Source organism: Heterocephalus glaber, unplaced genomic scaffold (genome assembly GCF_053883595.1).
Source record: "Heterocephalus glaber isolate CG9 unplaced genomic scaffold, H.glaber_assembly_v1.0 deba00001707, whole genome shotgun sequence".
NCBI lineage: Eukaryota > Metazoa > Chordata > Mammalia > Rodentia > Bathyergidae > Heterocephalus > Heterocephalus glaber.
In genome coordinates, this window is record NW_028258427.1 from 2,227,989 (window position 1) to 2,250,028 (window position 22,040).

Genomic DNA, 22,040 nt, shown 5'->3' on the forward strand with positions numbered 1-22,040 from the left:
TTAGCATATCCATCACAAACATTTTCATTTATGTTGTAAACAATTAAAAATCTTCTCTACTAGCTGTTTTGAAGTATACCATTAATTATTGTCAACCATAATTGCCTTTCAATTTCAACATTAGCATTGTCAGCTTCATCTTTTTATCTTGCATCTCCTATCTGCCCAAAAGAAAACAGGTCTACTTTTTTCCCTCCTTTATATAAATTGGCAGAGGGAGCTTAAATCCTTTGCTCTTAATCTTTGTGTATGCCTGCAGGTGCTACTGCATTTGCCTTTTGTTTAAAACTCCTCGTAATGGGCCAGGAACTTAGCTCAGTGGTGCTGTTACCTGCCTTGCAAGTGCGAGGTCCTGAGTTTGATCCCTGATACCACAAAAAACCCCCACAAAAAACAAAACTACTAGTAATAAGGTTTTTCCATGATTATAATGTACTTTATTTATTTATTTTGGTACTGGGGATCTAACTCGGGTCCTTTTGTCTGCAGGTCAGGCGGCAGAACCACAAAGCTAAATCCCCAGCTGTGAAATTTTATTTTTAAAATATACTGTAGGAAAACTTGATTTTGAACAAGAAAGCTTAAAAATAATATCTAAAGATCCTTTGGAACATACTATTTATGTCCCCCAGAAAAAGCAAGAATATCTTGTAGAATAGGCATCTCTTTAAAGAATTACTGCTGTCAGAGTCAATCAGTTAAAAGCTGGAGACCATTAGAGGAAAGTACTAGATGTTAAAATACTCCCTAGATAGTGAAGGAGATACCATGTAGAAAAGTGTTTTACTTAATGTTCATAATGTAAAATTGTTTGGCAGAGAGGCAAATTAGGTTTCCCTGTTTATGACATCTCATTTAACCAATTTCTTTAAAAATTGTCTTCTCTAGTAGTAAATTACAAGTTCTCTTATTGTAAAGCTCAAAAATTTGTCTAGATGTAATGGTCCCAGTAAATACTTTTTTACTAGTATTGAAGAAATCTCTCTTGGTCAGTGGATATTCTAAGAGTGTAATTATAATTTTTTAAATACTTGATCCAAAATTTGTTCTGCTCTAATACATGTAAGTGGTATGATTATTCAAAATGTCCTGAAATTGTTCTATGTCTGTTGAAGATATGTTTCTTTTTCTTTTTCTTTTTTTTTTTTTGCAACAAGGTCTTGCTATATAGTGCATATAGTTCAGGCTAACCTTGACCTCACTAGTGTAACACAGGCTGGCCTCAAACTCACAGTGATACTCCTGCCTCAGCCTCCTGAGTGCTGGGATTACAGATGTGTGCCACTATGCCTGGCATATTTGTTTTTCAGTAGGAACAAAACGGCATGAAAGTAATTTGAGAGAATTTGGAGCATAGGCTAAAATAGACTTTTTTTTTTTTTGGTACCGGGGATTGAACTCAGGACCTTGTGCTTGCAAGGCAGGTGGCAGAACTACTGAGCTAAATCCCCAGCCTTGATAGTTGTATTTTTAAACTTCTCCCCTCCCACCAACTCCATAGTATTCCAAAATATTTGGGGGGATAATTTAGCAATTTAATGCTTGAAGTTTGGTTTTGTTGTTTATTAGTTTCAAACATGAACTTTTAAAATACTTTCATGGGGGAGGAAGCCTTGGGTGATATTTAAATGTAAATTGTCTTAAAGCAAGGGAAATACTGCAGAATATTTCTAATGTAGCAGTCAATGGAAATGATCAAACACCTTGAGGCAATTTATATTCTGGTCAGATAAAAATTATACTTACAAAATGCTCAGTGGTTCTGCCACCTGCCTCTCAAGTGCAAAGACCCGAGTTCGATCCCCAGTACCAGAAAAAAAAATTATACTTACGAGGCTGGAAATGTACCTCAGTGGAAGAGTGCTTTTTTTCTTCCCTTTTGTTATTAGTGTATTTTTTTTTTTTGTACGGGGGATCAAACTTGGGTCCTTGCGCTTGTGAGGCAGGTGGCAGCGGAACCACTGAGCTAAATCCCCAAAGTGTATGTTTGCAATACATAATAAATACATTCGTTGTAGGGAATTGGCTCATATACATATTGCACCTCGATCTTTTTTACTTTCTCCCTTTTCTCCTGTACCCCCCCAACCTTCATTAAGAGTGCTTGCCCAGCATGTTTGAGCCCCTGGGTTCAGATACCAGCACCAGGACCCCTCAAAAGTTAGAAATAACTTAAAAATGTAGTCTGAGTAAAGTCACATTTCCTAAAATTTCAGAAGGCACCCTCTGTTTTGTATCCTAAAAATAATTATATAAGTGGAATTTTCCTAAGAATTCAAATTATGTGATTTCCTAAAGTCTAGTAATTGCTCTTGATTCTTTAATTCTGATGGTAAAAATGAGTTCACAATATATTTTTTAACTGCCTCTCAACCTGTGCATTTATCCTTTAAATTTGGAAACATTAAGTGATATATTTAATATAAATGTGTTAATGACATTTAATTCTTTCAAAATATGCTCTGGATACAGGGAGTCTCAATGCCAGTTTATCCCCCACCCCCCGATGCTGGAGGTTGAACCCGTGGCCTCATGCAAGCTAAGAATGTGCTGTACCACTGAGCTATGTATACCTAGCACTTTTTTACCCATTTTTAAGGGGTTTTAGAAGGTTTTTTTTTAATAGAGTTGTAAGAGTTCTTTTATTTTAGGTATTAACTCTATATCCAAATATATGACTTGCAAATATTTTCCTCCATTCTTTGGGCTGCCTTTTGACTCTGTTGTCTTTTAAATTTTGATTAGTTTGTTTTCTTTTGTTGCTTTTGGTATCATATCTTATTGTCAAATCACATAAAAGCTTTCTTCCCCATTATGCCAAATTTAATGTGTTCTTAAAACATTGTTATGTGTCATTCTTTGAAATTCATTCCTAAATTAATTTTATGTTCATATTATTTGTTTTGGTTGGATGCCTTATTTTCTTGGGAGCCATGAATTTTTTTTACCATTTTTCGTCTTTTTAGCCTTTATACATTATATTTTTGTAAACAAATCTCTGTGCACTTAAAAATATTCTCCTATTAGCACAAGTTTTATTTTTACATTTGGAAGTATTGTATGTGTTTATATATTTAACTTTTTTCCTAATTCTTCTGTGTTGTTTTAACCCAGTTATTATAATCTGAATATTACTATTCATTGTCAAAGAATACAGTAATGAGTATCCTAATATGTCAAATAAACTTTCCATAATTAAAAGTATAATAGAGAATCTAGACCCAACTGGAATAATTTTTTTTTTACCATAGTCAAAAGTTTTGCTTTTGTTAAGGAATGTAAGCATTTTATCCTCTAATTGAGAAATCTGTTTTGGTTTGCTGGTTTTTGTTATTTTGGTGTTTGATGTTTAGATTTACAGTCTGTGTGCTTTTCTATTTCTTTCCTTAATACTCTGACTAGAACTACTACAGTGTGGAAAAGGATTGGTAAGAGAGAAAATTCTTGCTTCCAGTTTCCAGTTGCAGAGGTATGATGTAACTAGTTTTTTGTTTTTGAAAAAAACCCTTTGATGAGACTGAAGGAATTCCCTTCTATTTTACTTGTTCTAAATTTGTGCATTTTTTATGGTTACTGGTAATTGAACCCAAGATCATTGCACTGAGCTAAATCCCCAACCCCTTTCGTTATTTTTTTATTTTGAAATACGGTCTTGCTAAGTCACTAAATTACACAGGCTGGGCTCAAACTCATGATCCTCCTGCCTCAGCCTCCTAGAGTGCTCATAATTCCTGGTGTGTGGTACCACACCAGGCTTATAAGTTTTTATCATGAACAGATGTTGAATTTTGTCAGGTGCTTTTTCTGTATGACAGTGATCTCTTCCTCCCAGGGAATGTTAAAATGGTGGTTCATGTTGACTTTTGATTATTGAAGTCTGTCTTACATTTGCAGGGTAATTTGCACTTGCTTGGTTGGGTTCCATTAGAATTTTTGTATATTAATGGATTCAAATTTTTAATATTTTGTTGATAATTATATTTTTTTTTCATAAAGGATATTGAGCTGTGTAGTGTTTTTGTATTTTTGGAGTCAGAATTAGGTGAATTGGGAGTATTCCATCCCATTCCATTTTCTGGAAAGAAGCTGTGTAGAATTTGTAGTATTTAAATATTTGGTAAAATTTGCCATTGAAACTATCAAGAGTGTAGAAATTTGAGAAGGATTTTTACTATGAATTTAATTTTGTTAATTGAGCAAGCTCAGTGATCTATTTGGATAAGTTTTGTGATTTTTAAGAAATTGGTTCATTTGAATTGTTCAATTTATTTGTGTAGAATTGTTTGTATTATTTATCTTGTGTCATTGGCATCAGTGATATTCCATTGTTCTGATATTAGTAATTTGTGTCTTCTAACTAGAGCTTTATTAACTGTATAGCTGTTTTCAAAGAACTATCCTGTAAATTTATTGATACTGTCTGGGAATTTTTGTTTTAAGTTCATTAATTTCTGATCTTTATTATTCCTTTCTACTTGCCTTGGGGTTTTTTGGTTTTCTTCTAGTTTCTTATGATTAGAAGCTTGGCTTGTTGATTTCATGCTTTTCTAACAAAAAAGATATGCTATAAATTTGCCTTTAAGCACATACGTTTGTTTTATCTCCCAGATTTTGTTGTTATAATTTCCTTTTTTAAAATTGAGAATATTTTCTAATTTTCCCTGATACAAAGGGAAATTTATAAATTTCTAGTTGTTCAGAGGTTATTCCAGTTGTCTTTCTGGTGGTGTTTTTTTTTCCGTTAATTTTACACAACCTATTTCATTTGATTTCAGTTCTTTTAAAATTGTTAAAGTTTGTTAGGACCTGGGATATAGGACATCACAGCATTATTTGGGAAAGTGTGCAAATAAGCAGCTTCAGGGAGAGGCTAGGAAGTTAGGCCTTTTAGCTCATTTTCTCGGTGACACTAAAAATTTAAGACCTTCAAAGTGCTTGCATCTCTTTGTTCTCTGTCCTGCAGGGAAACTTGCATTAGCAAGTCTCTTCTGCTCTTAGAACATGATGATTTAAGAGACAAACTCGGTGGAAACCGTACAGTTGGGGTGCTATATGTGAGGTCCACATTCTTCACTCACAGAATGTGGGAGTTTTGGGATTCCTTCCTGATTGTAAGGCCAGTACTGTGACTGGGTTGGGAGTTGTGAAAAAGTGTGTTGGCTTTTCTACATGTTTCAAAATATCTTAATTGCTTAAGAGTCTGTCAGTATCTGGAGAGACTAATTCATGGAGGAATTGATCCATATCTACATGTTTTTTGTTTTTTGTTTTGGTACTGGGGATTGAACTTGGGACCTGGCGAGGCAGGCGGCGGAACCACTGAGCTAAATGCTCAGCCCTGTACATGTTTTCTTATTTTGTCCATAGCAAGAAGTAAAGTCAGGAATCTCATTCTGCCATGTTGCTTTTGTTGTAATTTTCTTATACTGTGATGTCTATCAGTATAATGTTGGTCTTATAGAATGAGTTAGGATATGTTCGTTCCTATTATATGTTTTTTTAAAGTTTGGGGAGGATTTAATTCTTTGAATGTTTGGTAGAATTCATCAATGACACCATCTGGTCCTGGACTTTTTTTTTTTTTTTTTCAGAATTACTAATTTATTTTCCCTTAGTACTCTTAAAACTTTAGCTTCATCAAGTAACAGGCCAGACTTACAGAACAACAAGCTTTTCACAGGTTTAACCGTTTTACCAAATAATATGATGGTCTAGGGTATTTATTTCCCAATTTCTAAACCAGTTACAAAGTTGTATCTTCTTAGGTGCTAATTGGGACCAAACAACCCAGACACTGGTAGCATAATGAAGACTGCATTTACCATTTCTGTAGTGCCCTGAACACACCATGTTCCCAAAGGATTTCTTACTGAGAGATGTTTGAGTGTTACCCTTTCCAAAACAACCTGTTGACCAGCTCAGATTCTTAGCTCAAAATAAGGAATTTCTCCTTCAAGGAACCACTTAATACATACTGAGCTACTGTTCTCAGCCATCAACAAATTCAATTTGCTGTGGGTCCACACCTGACTTAGCTTTGGTTTCATTAGCACTTCCTATTTGTAGACGACAAACTTCCTTCTGAACTCCTTATAAATTCCCATCATGACCTGGGGGACTGGGGAAGAGTGATAGCTCTTTTCTAGTTGGGGATTCTGAAAAGGGCAAAGACTTAGGTTTGAAACCATAAAGGAGAAAAAAACAAATTCTTTCCTGTTCTGCTAATGAAATACTTGTAGGCCAAGACCAGCAAATTCTGGTCCTGAAATTCTATTGCACTATTTTCAATACATTCAGATTTATATATATATATTTTCATTCAGATTTATATTACTCTTCTCCCTGAGTGTGGATTCACAGTTTGGTATAGGTACTTTAAGAGGTAGTTATGGGGGTGAAGCAGAAACAATGTTTACATATAGCAGCAGCTCATTTTCATGTCTACTTTGATCTTTCCCGGAGGGAGGAAACCCAGGGCCTCCTACGTGCTACACAAGCCCTACACTAAGCTATGTCTCCAGCCCGATTCCTGTCTGCTTGGACATATTGTAGTACATCAACCCCAGTGTTACCATCACTGTTCATAAAAGTAGCCCTTCCAGCTAAGCCCTGCACATTGTGTTTGTTTTGATATCAAAAAGACTCAACCCAGAACTTTTATTGAGCTAGTCATTAGGGAAAATGCATACAACTTCCAGCACCTCAAGGATGCCTTCCTCTCTGGACCTGGCATATGAAGTCAACCTTGTCAGCTCTGTGGACTCTGAGGATGGTTGTTAGGGATGCTGACATCAGGGGAAAGATGGTCCTGGCTGCCAGCCTCAGGACGGGCTGCTGGAACACTCCTTTGTGAGCTGCTTGTGATGGGTTGCCAAGGCTTGTGGGCTGGATACTGTCAAGGAGAGGCAGCACTTCTGCAGAGCAGGCCCTGCAGAAGGTCCCTCTGCAGTCCTTACACACATTCTGTTCATCTGTAGGATTAGACTGCAGCCTGTGACTTTTCCAGGGGCTTTTTTAGTTAAACATTTTCCTCTTGAATTTTGTGCCTCATCTGAGTTGGGGTCTGGCTTGTGCGAACCCTTTCCTGGCAGGCTCCTATTGTTCAGTAATCTTTCTCTTTTCTGTTTTAGCTCTAAGTCAAGCTGGTTCTGCTGCTGGGTCAGCTCCTCCACTTCCAGCTGCAGACTGTTGATCTTGTCCCTGAAGTCCTGTTTGAAGAGTCAGTTGTCCAACTCCGCAGACTGACCACTTTGCTCAGCCTGGCACAGTCTTTGTTCCAGTTGTTTAATGGTAGCAGCCATCTGATTAATCTTCTCTTCCAAATGACTGTTTAGTTCACTTTTCTGTTTTACTCCTCAGTCTGAACTCTGTAGCTTAAAGGCCAGTTCGTGCTTGAAGGCCCTGAGGTTGCTGGACTTTTCCTTATTAAGAAGTTTTAAATTACTGATTCAGTTTGACACAGGGTTTTGCCAAATTGCCCAGGCTGGGCTTGAATTCTGCCTCAGTCTTCCAGTCTCCCTTCTATTTCTTCTTCAATCAATTTTAAGTATTATTTATTTCTAGGAATTAATCTGTTTAATCTACGTTATTTAATTTGTTGGCATACAATTATTCATATTATTATAATCCTTTTTAGTTTTGAATGGTCAGTAGTAATATCCTCACTTTCATTTCTGATTTTATGTATTTGTTTCTCTTTCTTAGGCTAAGTGTTAATTTTGTTGATCTTTTCAAAGAACCAATTTATAGTTTCATTGTTTTCTATTCTCTATTCTTTATCTTCAACTGATAACTTTAAGGAAGTTAATTCCAACTGATAACTTTAAGGAATTACTCCTTTTTTCTATATTCCTTCTCCCACCTGGAAAAAGAAAATCATAACCTTCACTGATCTAAATCTTACTGTGGAGCATTTCTGAAGCATAGAAACTTCCAGGATGTCAAAGAAAATGAAAATGTGAAATATTATAATACCTTATGCCATAATCCCACTATTAGAGTTTCCTTTTTATCTGATGCAAATATCTGTTGAGAGTAAAGCATTATGTTAGGGGTTCAACTGAAAAAAATAGAACCAGTGGAGATAACTATTAAGTTTAATGCAAGTAATTGGCTTTGTGTGCTAGGTATTGAATTCAGGACCTTGCTCATGCTAGCTAGGCATGTGCTCTACCACTGAGCTACACCCCTAGTCCAGGAATTGACTTCTGCAATTGTGGAAGCTGGTGGGGAAAGTCCCGAATTGATAGTGGAAGCCATCAGGAAGGTGCTTTTAACAGGTGGAATTTTTCTTTTTTGGGGGGAACCCTCAGGTTTGCTCTTAGATTTTTCACCTAATTGAATTAGAATTGCCCAGAACATCCACGACTGTGTGTGTTCGTATGTTTGTGTGTGTGTGTGTGTGTGTGTGTGTGTGTGTGTATAAACCCAGGGCCTCCTGTGTGCTAGGCTAGTGCTTTATCCCCAGCATTAGACAATCCAAACTTAAAAGTGATTGTTGATGCAGTGAATGTCTGCTCTGCAGTTGCTGTCTGTTGTACTTGGTTTTTTCTTTTTCTTTACTTTCCTGCTTTTTCAGGTTTTAATTGAACATTTTATATGACTGCTTTCTTTCCTCTCTTAGTGTATCAGTTATCAAAAATAAATTTAGTGGCCGTGCATGCCTGTTATTTCAGCTACGTGGGCATGAGGCAGGATTGCTGGACCCCAGGAATTTGAGGCCTGTACAACATAGATCCTGGCTTAAAAAATAATTATTATTTTTTGGTACTGGGGATCGAACTTGGGTCCTTGTGCTTGCGGGGCAGGCAGAAAAAATAATTTTTAAATGGCACCCTAGTATTTGCAGTATAAATTTATAAATAATCTAAGTCCATTTAAAAATAATGCTGTACCTTTCTCTTGCATATACTGTTATACTACTATATAAAGGAAAAATATAAGAGATAGTCTATATTTTATATATAGGTTTATGTATTGTTGGAGATGTTTTTACTGTGCTGTTTTGGACAAAATAAAGAATTCTGTGTTGAGGCTAAGAAAAAAAAAGTACTCTACTATTTCATATATAGTCCAGGTACCTTACAACAGCATTCCCAGTTTTTCTTTCGTCCCCCTTATAATACCGCTGTCATTCATTTCACTTGTCTATATGCTTTAATCAGCCAGCATATTATTACTATTACATTCCTAGATATATTTTATTTTATTTGTTTGTTTGGTTTTTGTTACTAGGAATCAAACTCGGGACCTTGCATTTGTGAGGCAGGCAGCGGAACCACTGAGCTAAATCCCCAGCCCTTTTTTGGTTATTTTTATGTTTGTTTGTTTTGTTTTGTTTTTTGGTACCAGGGATCGAGCTCACGACCTTGTGCTTGTGAGGCAGACACAGTGCCACTGAGCTAATCCCTGACCCACCTAGATATATTTTAGATCAATTAGAAAAAGTAAAATATTTTACTCTCATTTATTCCTTCTCAGATTGTTCCTATCTTTATGCAAGTTTCTGACCTATATCATATTCCTTAGGAACTTTTTTTGTTTTGAGATCACATCTGACTGTGTAGTTCAGGCTGGCCTTGAACTCAATATGTAATTCAGGATGACCTCCAATTCGGGGCAATTGTCTTCCCTCAGCCTCCTGAGTCCTCAGATTACAGGTGTGTGTAACCATGCCTGGCCCTTTGGAACTTTTAGCATTTCTTACTAGGCATATCTACTGGCAGTGAATTCCTTCTGTTTTGTCTGAAGGACAGATTATTTCCCCGTCACTTTTGAAGGAATCTTTACTAGATATGGAATTCTAGTTGTATTTATTTATTTATTGAGACAGAGTCTCACTATGTAGTCAGAACTGGTCTTGAACTCAGTATGTAGCCCAGGCTGGCCTCAAACTTGCAGCAATCCTCCTCCCTCTGCCTTCTGAGTGCTGGGATTACTGATGTGTACAATCATGCTCTGCTATTGTCATTTTAAAAATTTCAACATTAAGTATTTCACTCCACTCTCTTGGCTTACATGTTTTCTGACATTAAATGTGCTGTAATTCTTACTGTTCCTCTATAGGTGAGGTATTTTTCTTTCCTGGCTTTTTTCAAGTTTTATTCTTTGGTTTGGTGTGCTTTGAGTATGAAATGCATAGGGGTATATTTTTGTGAACTCATCCTGTTTGATGTACTCCAAACTTTCTGTATTTTGGTACCTATCATTATGTAAAATTACATATTTTTCTCCAGTTACACACTGGTATACACACTGGTATATTTTTTTTGGTATTCTAGCTAAATACGTTATATTTATGAAATATGCCTTAGCTCTTGGATATTTCGTTTCATTTTGCTTCTTTTTCCCTCCTTGCTGCGTAACAGTCTGGGAGAGTTTCTCTTGGTAAATTTTCAAGTTCAGGAATTATTTCCTAGGCTAGTTTTGTCCCATCTACTGATATATCCATCAAAGGCATTCTTCATTTGAATGTTTTTTATTTATGTACCATTGCCTTTTGATTCTTTCTTAGCATTTCCATCCCTCCACTTACATTACCTGTTTATTTTTACATGTTGTCGACTTTCCCCATGAAAGCCTTTAACATATTAGTTATACTTATTTCTCCTTGATTTTTTTTTTTTTGTACCGGGGATCAAACTTGGATCTTTGCACCTGCACGGCAGGTGGTGGAACCACTGAGCTAAATCTCCAGCCCTCTCTTTGATAATTTTGAAGTCTGTGTCATAGCAGAATCTGATTCTGATACTTCCTTTGTCTCTTCAGACTGTCTTTTCTTTTTGTTTTTCTTCTTTTTTTTTTTTTTTTTTAAGTTTTTTGAGTCAGGGTCTCACTGTGTAGTCCAAGCTGGGTTCAAAACTCATGGCAATCCTCCTGCCTCAGCCTCCCAAATGCTGGGACATGCCTGGCCAGACTGTCTTTTCGTGCCTTAGAGCATGCTTTCTGTTGTTCTTATTGTTTTGGTTTTTTGTTTGTTTTTTGGGATCGAACTCGGGTCCTTGCACTTGGCGCAGCAGGTGGCGAAACCACTGAGCTAAATCCCCGGCCCTTGTTTTGTTTTGTTGTGTTTTGGTTTTGGTACTAGGGATCGAACTTGGGACCTTGCGCTTGCAAGGCAGGCATTGGAACCACTGAGCTAAATCCCTGGCCCCTTGTTTTGTTTTTTAATGAAAGCTGGGGAATAGGAATTGAGGTCAGAGGTCTACAATATGAAGTTTTTATTATTATTATTATTACTGCTCCAATTAAGAGTTAGGCTGTATTTAATCTTTGCTATATTTGTAGGTGTTACAGGCTTAAAGTTCCTCCATTGTTTTTGTTTTTGTTTCCACTATTGGATTTTCCTAAGAACTCATGCTTTGAGTTCTCTCAACTGTAATCTATTGCTGTCTCACTGGAACCCTGTTGATGTGGTATTAAGTGTAGCGGAAAGGAAGCTTTCTATAATCTTCGGATTAAATCTCAGTCTTTTTGAGGGGGGTGTTTATGGCTAAATGTGATGTTGGGAGGTGAAACTGGTCGGAGGTGAGTCACTGGGGGTCATGGCCTACATGGGTCTATCTTCCTCCCTCCTCTTATCTCTCTGGTTCCTGCTGCTGTACCTTGAGCTGTTTCTCCTCTGCTATGCCCCTGTGCCATGCAGCCCTGCCTTGGAGCCAACAGACATGGACTGAAATCTTTACAAACTCAAGTAAAAATAAACCTCTCCTTTAATTTGTGGGTGTCAGATATTGTATCTCAGTGACAAGAAAGTAACTAAGATACTATGTACCCAGGCTGGCCTGGAATTTGTGGTAATCCTCTTGCCTCAGCCTCCCTAGTCCAGGCATGTGCTGCCACCCCTGGCTCAAATCTCAATCTTTGAACGGTGGGACTGTGGCATTACCTATCCAAGTGTTTGCTACTTTTACCCCTGTTACTTAAGACAGGAAAGTTCTGAGTTCAATCCCTGGTACCAAAAAAACCCCAAAAAAGACAGGAAAGCTATGGAGGGAAGACACTGGATGAGTCTGTTAAAGAAAGGCTTTGCTTTTGTGCAGTAGGTCTTTGTTCTAGAGAAAATCTGTGTGTATTTCAAAGTGGTGGTTTTTCTCTCCTCTCCCTGCCAGAGATGTGAGGCGTGCCCTCCTTGGTTCTGAACCTTAAGAACCTGGTATGGGCTGGGGTTCTGACACCTGTCTCGTAAGCACAAGGTCCGGAGCTCAATCCCCGGTACCAAAAAACAACCTGGTAATACTCTGTTTGATTTTTTTTTTTTTTTTTTTTTGCACGGGTCGGTTGTTTTGTTGAGACTGGGTTTTGCTACTCAGTTCAGCCTGGCCTTGAACTTACTGTGTAGATCAAGTGATCCTCTTACTTCAGTCTCCAGATGCTGGGATTACAGGCGTGTGAACTGGTAATATTCTTACACTACCCATGAAAGTGTGCCTCACTGCCCCCAAAACCCTAGCTTCCAGAAGTTTCTCACTTTCACACTAGTCTTCACCCAGCATTCATCATCATTCATCCAAAATACTGTTTAAATGTTTCTGTTTATGGCTCAAGAAGTTTCTGCTCCAGGTAAGCAGTTCTTGACTGTTATTCTCTATATTTGCATCTCCAGATTTCAGAATAACAATCTGCCTCATAACCTTAGTTCTCTGACAGATCCAGGAAAGCCTTGATTTTTTTGTTTGTTCACCTCTTACAAGTAGAGGAAATTCTGAGCTCTTTATATACCAGAGCTGAAGGCAAAAGTCTGAATATGGACTTTAGTCATCTACAAAATTCCTTCACCACGGCATCTGGGTTAGTGTAGACTAATCAAGTTGACATATGCATTATAGTACACCCGTTTTCTACTTGCCATCCATATGCATCTCCTCAAGGCATACTTAATTTCCAGTGAAGACAGTAAAAAAGCTATCCTTCCATTTACCCTAATACAACTTGTCAGGTAAAAGGGCCGAAGACCAAGACCAGACCAGGCCACAACAAGCCTTTATTAGGGGAATAGATCTGCCGGGCGTCTCTGAACAAAGGAGAGACAAAAGCAATATGGCCGGGGCAGGGAGAGTCTTTTATAGAGACTCGGGTGGGGTTTGTAGGGACTGAGGTGGGGTTGAGTGAGGTAGTGACTAGGGAATGTAGGAGCCCGTGATGTCACTAGGTGGTAGGAGGTGAGCGAGTATTAGGTTACTTTCTAGGTGGGAACAGGGGCATGCTGGGAAGAAGGGTTTATTCTTTGGTGGGAACAACCATCTTGGCATGATGTCACACAGGGGAGGGGGCAAGGCACGATAGGAAGAGGGCAGCTACTATACATAATAGCTGCTGAGGTGGTGGGAGACCTATCACAACTGTTCCTTACACAGCTAACATTCTAACTTACTCTAGAAGAGGATACAAAGCCCTGACTGTTCATGTTTCTCTTTTGGTCCTGTAACTTAAATAAAATAAAGCCTTGGTTTGGGAGCATAATTTGTTCTGGAAACTTGCTTATAATCCAAAGTACTTGTATATCAAAGTGAATTTCTGCATTAGAAATAATGGAAACTCATGATTCATTCCACAGCTCAAAAATATTAATATAAAACAATAAAATGCAAAATATAAAGAAAAATAAGTTAACCTACACTTATCTTTGGAAACCTTCATGGTTGGTGTGAGGGAGACAAGAGAGGATGGTTATTGTGTAAGATGCTTTCACTGTGACTAACAATCACTACCATGTATTGACTCAGTAGAATCTTTTCATGTAACTTTAATAAGGAACTTATCCTGTGACACTTGCTTTTCCTCCCTTTGAGGATCTAGTGGAAATATGACATTGCATTGTCATTAAACAGATTCATTGCTTGCGTGCTGCTTTTCTATAAAGTGTTGCACTGTTTTCCACATTTTCCATATCTCCTTAATCTCATTTGAAGTGAGGGATTCCTCTGCTTTTTTCTCCTCTTCATCTGCAGATCTTTATAACCTCTTCCTGTGGCTCGAGTTGCAGACCCATTAGTTCATTGGTATCTGCTCTGGCCATGTTCCTCCACCATCTCTTGAATGTAGTCCTCATTCACCTCCAGTCCCATGGTCTTCCTCAAGAACACAGTATCATCGACAGCTGGTGGCTCTTGTTCACGAGCAAGGCCTTCTAAGTCATGTCCAAGAACACAGTCAAGCCAGTTTTCTCCAAGCAGAATTCAGGGTTCTCTTGGTGACCCCATCCCAGGGTTTATCAATCCTCTTGAGGCAGTTCACAATGCGGAAATGATTTTTCTAAAACTTGGAAGGTAAGGTTTGTTTCTTCAGTCTCCTTGAATCATTGCTGAAATATTGCTTTGCTCTAAAGCCTTTTCAAGTTTCAAATAATCTGCTGATCCATGGTCTGGAAGACTGGAGTGGTGTTGGGAAGAAGGCACTTGATCTTAACTCAGACTCCTCCAGTAAGTCCCCAAAGCAGTGTATTATCCATAACCAGCAAGGCTCTGAGTGGCAGATTGTTTTCTAAAGGTGTTTCTTCACTGCAGGACCAAAAACCTCATTGATCCACTCAGCAAACAAGATATGAGTAACCCAAGCCTTCCTGTTGGACCTTCACATAATGTTTAACTGGCTCTTCTGCACCTTGCATTTCTTGAAGGCTTGTGGGTTCTTGGAATGATGCATGAGCAGAGGTTGACTTTTGAAATCCTTGCATTAGCACAAAACGAGGGAAGATGGTCTTTCATGGACTTGTGACTAGGCATTGCATTCTCTTTTGTAATGTAGGTCCTTTTTAGCATCTTTTTTTTTTTTAAAAAAAGCCATAACTCATCACAGTTAAAAACTTGTTACAGCAGGTAACACTTGGAAACTAGGAGCTTCTGGAACTCGGTAGCAAATGCCTCAGCCTCTTCAAGGTCCAAACCCAGCCTTCCTATGCCTCACAACACTACAGATACCACTTCAACAGTCTGAAAAATGACTGATTTCTGCCAAACACCACAGCCTGAGACTAAGTATCTGAGCATTAGAGCTGATCATGCACAATCCAGCAGTAAAATAGATTGGGGTGGGGGCCATTGGCTTAGTTGTGATCATGTGATGGTTGGTGTTACATACTCATGTTCCAAGACATCACTTGATTATCAAATTAAAATTTATTAGAAATGTTTGCTTGTCTTGTGGAACACTTGGAGAACAAGTTACAGTTCAAGGTTTTACTGTACTGTGATGTAAAGCCATTTCAGTATTGAAAAAACCATTATCAATACATTGCATATTAGAGATGATAAATGGATAAGAGTAGAGGCCTCTGTTTACGTTCCTTGATAGTATAGCAAGGCAGTTCTGGCATTTCATTTTATTTAGGCTTCCTTTGGGACCATGATTCGGCTGACCATACATCCAAACTATTAAGAGTTCTTGAGTTAATACATTAAATCCAGAACCTTTGAAGTGGACCTGTATCCAAATACTTACCCTGACCCGACTTTATATCCCTTCCACCGTGATCTCATACACTTAAGATCTGTTCCCATACGAATTCCCAGTGTTTTAAATCTGTATTAATTGAGAAAAGTGTGAAGTTCTTTCAGTGTGTTACATACCCTTTGCTGTGGGTCACACTTTGTAATATCCTTTGGAATCTTTAGGGACTTAAGTCTAGTTATAGATTTAGAAGGAAAGAGGAGTGGTGGGAACATGAATGTGTGAGGTTTTTTCCCTGATAGTGGGGATCAAACCTAGGGCCTCCTTATGGCAGGCAAGGGGTATGTCTTGAGGAATAAGCAAGAAGCAACACTAGCCTCAGGCAAGGACAGAAGAGCTGCTTTTACTGGTAGAGAAGACTTGAAACATTTAGGGGTTCAGGGTTCCTAGCTTCCTGTTCCCATTGTAATTTTTAGGATTCTATGCCTTCCCAATCAGTGCCCACACAAGATAAAAGATACTTTTTTTTTTTTTTTTGGTACCGGAGATCGAACTCAGGTCCTTGCGCTTGCGCAGCAGGCGGCGAAACCACTGAGCTAAATCCCTGGCCCAACAGAAGATACCTTTTGAGGTTGGGAATTCAGTTTGTATTATAATTCATCCACTTGCTTGAAGCACCCCTGGGCTTCAAGTTAAGAGAGTTTCTCTTAGACCAGATAAGCTTTTAAATCAATGCAAAGTTTGAGCTGAGAATTTGTAGCCTTTAACTCTCCTTTTTCTTTCTCAGTTTTCTCTAGCATCCTACTGTTAGCTTAACCCCTCAGCAGCCTAACTTATACATATTTTAGGTTTAAAGCCAGCAAGCTTCCTCATTCCATCCTTCATTCCATTTCCTGGCCCAAGTTTCACTTCTTACCCAGCTAAAAATTGCTCCCTGCTTCTCTATTTCAGACCCCCTCCACACATGCTGCTATACTTGCTAATAAATCATTCTGCTTTGATAAGTCATTTCCTGGTCTTAACCTAACAAATAACCATCTAATCCCATTTATAGTCTGTAGGGAACAGGGAAAGGGGACGTTACTAGAATGTTTGCAGTAAGTCCTAGTGTCCTGAGAGCCACGACAACACAAGACAAGTTATTGTACAGGAAAGGTAGAAAAAAATGAGACTTTGAGAAGAAGCTGAGCTTTGGGCCTGTTCAGTGCTGCTCTGGGTGGCAAAGACTAAAGCCCCAGCTTGCCACACCTTTATTCAGTAGTCAGGAGAAACAGATGTAAAAGGTCACTCAGAGGGCAGTGGTGGCAGCAGCGGTAAAAATCCTAGAACAATGAAGAACTACGAAGATGAAGATTTTGTTCCTCCCTGGATGTCTTTAGCTGGTGTAATCTTGTCCTGGAGCATCACAGCGTCACCTCAACCATTGAGGTTTTAGGTGTGACCAGAGGTGAAGATGGAGTTATGTCTTGACATGCCGTAGCTGGCCTGTAGCCAGGAAAACTAGGTCCTAATCATGATTTAATTATGAAATGATTTCTCCCCAAAATTATGTAGAATTGCTCCCAACAACATAGTCTTGATTAAAATATTCTAATGTAGCAAATACACGGTCAGTTAGGGTTTCACCTTTTATAGATTTTTTTTTTTTTTTTGAGACAGGGTCTCATGCAGTTCAGGATGGCCCTGAACTTATTACCTTATGTAACCCAGGCTGGCCTAGAATTCCTGGGGATCCTCCTGCCTCAACCTCCTAAGTGTTGGGATTATAGGCATGGGACATCACACCCAGACCTAAATGTTTGATTAAGAGTATCCAAGTTGGGGGGGGGGATTTAATCAGTAGTGCTACCACCTGCCTCGGAAGCACAAGGTCCTGAGTTCGATCGCTGGTACTAAACCATGTCATGGATTACCATTGACCTCTCTACTACTGGAAATAGAGTTATTAATGCCTTTAGTAAGATTAAAGAATCGATTCCAGAAATCCTAGAACTGATTTTTAAAATTTACCCTTAAGATTTTGTTCTTGTAGAACACTTCTGGTACTAAAATCTGTATCAGTCAGGGTTCAACCAAAGGAAAAGAACTAGTAGTAGATATATGTTAAGAGATTTACTACAAGGAATTGGCTTACATGATTGTGGGACCTGGCTAGTTAAGCCTGAAGTTCTTAGGGCCAACTCATGAAAGACAGGCTAGAAATCATAGGCACTTGATGAAGCTGCTGTGCATAGGTAGAATTTTCTGTTTTGGGGGAAGCAAAATGTGTAACATAGTGCTTGGTAGGTGGATAAAGAATGGCATCTGTATTACATTAGAAATTAAAGGCCAAACATAGCATTCTTTTTTAAAAAAAGTGAATCACAGAATTAATCTTTTTATCAGTCTGCCTTTATTACATTTGGTGTTAACCTACCTTCTTTCCTTCCCTCCCCTCCCTCCCTTGCTCCTTCCCTTCTTTCCTTCCTTCATTTATTGTCCAGCACTGGGAACTGAACCAGAGCCCTTAACACTGAGCTATATATTCCCCAGATCTTTTTTTATTTTTTATTTTGAGACAAGGTCTCAAAAAGTTGCTGTTACCCAGGCTGGGCTCCAATTTGTGATCCTCCTACCTCTGTATCCTAGAATGCTAGGATTATAGACATGTACCACCATGCCTGGCTTTGACTTTTTTTTTATATAAATATATAACTTTATATATTATATGTATTTACAAAATATACACCAAACAAATATTTTAAATGTAATACTAAGAACAGTCTTGAAAACAGAGATGTTTTCAAAACAAAAGATAGGTGCTTATCCAAGGTAGATTCCTGATTCAGACAGTGCCCCAGGCCCAGATTTCTGTAGAAGTCAAAGGGAAGAGAAGGGACCTACAACATAGCTCCAGTACCCTCCCCTTCCCCAATACCCTAACCTGCTACTTACACCAGCTAACACGGTCCCTTGAGTACCCCCAAAGTGGGCAAAGTGCCTGGCATGCTGTCAGCACTCAGGTTGCTGAGGAATGATGAGGAATGAGTGTTTTTGGTCACCAGCTCTAAGGTAACATTTCCACAATGTGGAAGGCTCAGTTACAGAGCTAAGGCTGCTCTAGAAGCAAATGCTATAGGTGTTTGATTTTGTAAGTTAACCAGTCCGTACATCCAGGTGCCAAATTAATTCAGCCACAATTGCTATTTTCTCCTCACGCTTTGGGATCAGGAAGTGCCTGGTCACAGCACCATTCATCTTCTAAAAGTTTCTTCACATTCCACTAGTTCAGCGATTGTGTGCAGCTCAAACGAAGGCCTTCCCTCTGGTTTCTCCTGCCAACATCTCAGCATCACCTCATACACATATTTGGACGCCAGCCTTGGCCGGTAGTTGGTGACCTCATGTAACCATGGTTACCACTTCATAATTGGTGTTTTTCTCAAAGGGCATTTGGCCTTCAGTGAATAGTTCCCACATTAAAACACCAAAGGACCAGACATCTGATTTGCTGCTAAAACGACTATAATTAAACCACTTCACAGGGAATTTAGGAACAGAAGAACTTGTGTACTGATTGTCCAGAGCATACCTGGGCATTCCAAAATCACACACTTTCACAACACCTGCCTCATTCACTAGACAATTTCTTGCAGCCAGGTCTCGGTGGATGAAGCTGTTTCTCTCCAAGTACTCCATCCCTTCACACATGTCCTGACACATGCTCAGCAGCATGTCTCTGCTCAAGAGGCCTTGTCTCTGCCAGAGGAAATTCAGAAGGCAGCCCCGTTCCGTGAACTAGTAACCATGTAAATTGGTTTCTGCTGAGTGTATACACCATACAGCTGTACCAGCTTCGGGTGGGTCAGCTTCATCATCACTTTAGCTTCTATAAAGTCCTCCTCGCACATGGCACCTTCTCTGATAGCTTTGATGGCTACTTTGTACTGGGCTCGCCACTTGCCGAGTCTCTCCACGCCAAACAGCCCACTCCCCAGCTCCCTCATAAAGGTCAGCTCTGAAGGGTTAATCTCCCACTTCGCATAGCTAAAGCCTGCAGTGCTTGGCACATTCTTCCCCTTTGTACTAACGGGGTACTGCAGCCTTGCGACAAGTTCTGTGCATTGTGCTTATGATATTCAAAAATCTCAGGAATTGAACCAAAAGCATGCTTTTTGGCTAGATAATACTTCTTTGGAGATGTTGTTGTTTCCTTTATATGATAATGCCTGAAACTTGATGCACCTTCCCCTCCAAACTTTGTATAAAGGGAGACTGTATATAAGCCTGGTTGACTGGAGTCCCTTACCATAAAACCACTTTCTTTATCTTCAATTCTGAGGAGTTGCTCTGCCTTGCTTCTATTTGTATTTCTGCAATACCATTCATATTGATCTAAGTTATTGGATTTCTTTCCTGTCACATAATAACTTGGGATATAGCCTTCGGTCCCATTATTAACCCTCGCTCTCCACCAATGAACATCATTCTTTTCCAGTATGATATATTCCTGGCCCCTCTCTAATCTGAGATCATATGCTTCTGTGGCTTGGAAGTCATACATTTCCATAACTATTTCTTCACTTTTATCCTCTTCTTCAGGAGGAACTGGTGGGGGAAACCTTAGCTTCTTTGTTTCCGGTGCTGGGGGTAGTGCCTTTTTTATATTACTACTCTCAAAAAGATTATTTTTCGCATCCAGGTGCAAGTTTTTCTGTTTGTCTGCAACACTGATAGCTTCCATCTGCCCAGAATTTAGGATGATATTTACTCATAATATTATTGTTGATCTTTATTTCTTCTTTTAATTTCTTCACCCAGTGGTCCCTACTTTGCACACTAGGTGCGAAAGTGTAAAGTCTGTTAGCATCATGAACGACCTGAAATGGATATTTATTTCGACAGGGAATGATGGCATCATCATTCTTCACTGCTTCCACACACTTGATTCGGGAGATACCAATAAACCCTTTTCTGTATTTTTTCTCTGCTCGACCCTCATAGCAGGTTAACATGGACTTTGTAAGTACAAAAAATCTCTCTTTGTAGTTTAGGGGTGATGTCATCTTTTTCTGCTGTGACCTTTTAATAAGAATCTTCTCTAGAATAGTGTTAAAATTCATCTTGGTCTTCTGATCGCTGTTTCTCCTGCCATCAAAGATCCTAGTATCAGTTCTTAGAAGTTTCAGTCCATAATCAGACAACTCCAGGCAGGGACAACAAACAGGCACTGCAGAGCAGAAACAACATAGCACACACAAGGCAGCAAATGTAACAAGAGTTGACTTATTTTTTTAAAGTATGAATTCAAGAGATTCTATTTAATATATGAAACTCCTTACCCCTACCCTTATTTTGGAGCTCAAGATAAGCTTGGGTTATAATTGAATCATTGTGATGAGGTACATCGTACATTGCTGGGTTCTTTAATGCCAAATAATGTTTAGAATGGTGGAATCTTACAAAATCAGGCACTCAGTTCTTGATCATACATTTCAGGCCCTGAGAGCAAAATCATAGGAATGTCCAAGGTAGCTGAGAATTAACTCTTGTCCTCCTTACTTATCTCTTTAAGACGACGTGATGATTGCCACAGGTTGAAACTCCTATGAGAAAATCTATCAGATCCTCAGAACGATCATAAGGCTATTGCTTGAATGTCTTTACTCATTAAACTTACCTCCATTTTATCTGTTCATGATGCACATCCAAGAACATCGTGAACTCCTTTTGTTTGGCCATTATTTCTGTCAACTAACTGCACTCATCATTTAATCCACACTATTAAGTGTTCTTTAAATCTTCTACTGTGGACATAAACCCTCACGTTGTTCCTGACTAAGCGCTACAGTTTCTTGAAGCTGTCTGTCCCATTATCTTTCTTCTTTAGGAGGCCCAATTCTCTAGCTAATGATGTGTATGTTGAGGAATAGAAAATTCCTGTTATTTCCCCATAGTGTTAGAGGAGCGTTGAAGGGATGAAGATGCCAACAACCTATTTATAGCCAAAAGACCAATGTCTACCTGAACAAAACTTTGAACTTCATTAAATCTGAAACACCATCAACTGTAAGACCCATCCTTATTTATGTAACACTAATAAGCCAATTCACCTTTAGAATTTTTATTTTACACTTATTTAGACTTATTTAGACATGGAAGCAGTAACAGTATGAAGTTAAAACCAGGTTCACTCATGTGCAGACAGTGTTAGCCATACCACAGCTGTTGCTTGCCTGATGGTGGTGGTCAGATACTATAGACTGCACGATGCACATAACTTTCAGTGATAAAATGTGAGGGAAAAGTGATTTTAAAGCTGATGAACTGGGATCAGTTTTCTTTGAGCCAGTCCCCCTAGACTGTAAAGACTCTTGATACAGTCACATGTCTTTGAGGCTTGAATATTTCTGTAAAATAATTTTTTTCTACCCAAGATTTCAGATTTTAAATAGTTCTAGCTTGAAGAAAATATACCTTGACCTTGGCCAATGCAAGATTTGTTGTTGATTCTTATTTCAGGCAATAGCAGAGCTATTGACTGAGCTATCATGTATACATATTTTTGTTGTTATTGTTTTCCAGTTCTAGGAATTGAATCCAGGAACTTTGCATGGAGCTGCAGGGCTTGAACTTGGGATCTCCAGGCAGGGCTTGACCTTGGGATCTTCCTA

General features: G+C 38.8%; 1 pseudogene; it reads right to left on the bottom strand.

Annotated features, from left to right (window-relative positions):
* Positions 1-18,510: 18,510 nt before the first annotated feature.
* On the bottom strand, positions 18,511-20,560 carry LOC101704837 (tyrosine-protein kinase Tec pseudogene; annotated as a pseudogene).
* Positions 20,561-22,040: the final 1,480 nt, after the last annotated feature.